Source organism: Lupinus angustifolius, chromosome LG09, assembly GCF_001865875.1.
Source record: "Lupinus angustifolius cultivar Tanjil chromosome LG09, LupAngTanjil_v1.0, whole genome shotgun sequence".
Taxonomy (NCBI): Eukaryota; Viridiplantae; Streptophyta; class Magnoliopsida; order Fabales; family Fabaceae; genus Lupinus; species Lupinus angustifolius.
The window spans coordinates 6,816,716-6,819,357 of NC_032017.1; positions in this window are offsets into that span (position 1 = coordinate 6,816,716).

The window sequence follows — 2,642 nt, forward strand, 5'->3', positions numbered from 1 at the left end:
ATCAATAGACTCATCACCATTTGAACAAAAAAGACAGCTAATCTCAATTTGACTAGGAATGATAAATCTTTTTAAAAGTTTGCATTTAGTTGCAACCTTACCCCTCAACAACTTCCAAGCAAAACAATAAACTTTCGAAGGCAATCAAGAATTCTAAACCTTGCTAAGCAGATTGTCCAGAGCAGAAACATGAATTTGCAACTGAGCTAGATATGATGTTTTCACCGTGTACAAATGGGCAGAGGATAAATTCCACGACCACCTATCCACCAACCCCTACCAATAGGAAAACTTTTGCAACAAAATGCCTAAATGAGCTTTTAACTCCTCCTGCCGATGTTATTACTAATGTTGATATTTAGTTACGATCACTAGTTTATCTTTATTGTCTCTCAAAATGGAAAGGTGGTTAACGACCAATGCAACATCTTTGCTATTAATTCTCTTTCAATTAATTAAAATAATTAATTCAATACAAATAAAATCAATTTTGAACCAAGAACTATGAAATCTTGATTTTTCTAATGTGCCTAAGATAAACTCTTGTGAACACCCAAATAAAAAATATATTAATTTTATTTAATAAATAATTAATAATTAAACTAATGGAATATAAAGATCTACACAATTAGCAAGAGTGAGGTTTTAATACGAATGGAGTGTCAATATCTTCAACGATCCTTAATTGACTCATGAGTTCGAAACTCTAGTTTGATAACCATATTTTTCAAATTAGATATAACAAAGAGTTTTCTATATTCTAACCACACAAAAATGTAATGACAACTCCAAATTAATTGAAAGATATGATATGTCATTCTTCATATTTCGAAGTCTTTAAACTGATTATCCATAATAAAAAAAAAATCATGTCCCCACAACAAATTTTTTATTATAAAAGTATCTTATTTTTTACTTTAATTTGTATCTTTGGTGTCACTCTAATAAGATTAAAATCTTACTAGATCCATGTATTGTGGACATTTCACTAGTTCGATCATCTTAATCCCTCTACATACACAGATAAATAGACTAGTTCCGCCAATTAATTATATTAAAATAAATGAAAGAGACAAAGATAAAATTCATCAACCTAGTCATATAGTCCGTAAGAACCAAGTACAATGCATCCCGTTTTGAGTGCGTTTAAACCCTCCTTTTTTCTTACCAAATATGCTTTCTAACCTGCCAAATAATATTTAATATATTTAATTAACTTTTTGCTTAGCTTTAGGTAAAAAAAATTCGTTTTGTTTAATGAATATCATAACTTATAACTTGTCGTTTTGATGGTTTAGGTTTTGTTGGTATGATCTATAGAATCTTCTGAACTGCTGAGAACTTGAGACACGTACAAGAAATTGTGTCTTTAACAAGACACTCTGTTCATAAGCATTGGTCCCTCTCATCATGTTCCAATATAAAAAAACTCATGCAATCTTTAACATATCTTATATTATATGAGTGTGATATCTATGCACAGACAGTGTAAAGATTTATATACAGTTAATATATTATTCATCATTCATTTGTATTATTTTTTTGATGAGTCGATAATGACTAAAAATAAATAGTAAATAATGGACTGACAGTATTAAAACTCTTATATTATCGGTGTATATATATTTTTGTCATCTTATATTCAACTAATGGGGTGCATGATTAGGGCACTTAGACTTGGATCTCAATGATAGATGGCTAACTAATATGGGTTTGATTGGATTATTGATTGATTTTCATTCCTTAATATACTTTCTTTCTTTTGTATTTACCTAATCTTTGACCTTAGCAAGCAAAATTAAGAGTTGGCACGTGTTGAATCCAAGTACTATGAAAGTTACTTAGTTATTACAAAATTTCTCTAAACTATACACCTATACCTATTTAGGAGAAATGAAATTAGATTGTTGGTATTCGATTATGGATCTTTTATGGATTTTACTATTATTATTTTTTGAAATTTATGGATTTTACTATTATTATTTTTTGAAATTTATGGATTTTACTATTATTATTTTTTGAAATTTATGGATTTTACTATCCCATCTCTATTTTTATTTTATTTTAGTCAATAAATGAGTAAGTTATTTAACCATCCACACTATGAAATCATTGTCATGATTGTGAAGAAGATCTTTGCTCCTGACCTTGACACGGTTTTGATGAAGACACCAACATCACCAAACTGAAGAAAATGAAGAATACTTATGAAGATAAAGAAGAATAAAGCTTCAAGAAAATTAGATTAAGTCTCTATAGGTACTTCTATCCTAAAACTCCTTGTTATACAAAGTAGTAATGCTCAAACCATTTTTAAAGAATAATGAAACACTTTAAAAATACTTAAAACATTTTTCAAATGATGTGTAACGGGTTACTTCATTCAAGTAACAAGTTACATGTGAGAGAAAAAAAGTTATTCAACTTAAAACTGTACAAAGTAATCCATTACTGCCTTTGAGTAACAGATTACCAGTTTTACAAAAGTTGAGTAACCGATTACCCAAATGGTGTAATCGATTACTCTAATTCGTTTTTAAATAAATAGTGGACAGTGAGGTTGGGTAATCGATTACCCACTATCAGTAATCGATTACTGAAGACTGTTGCATGAGATTTCAGATTTCAAAACGAAATGTTTT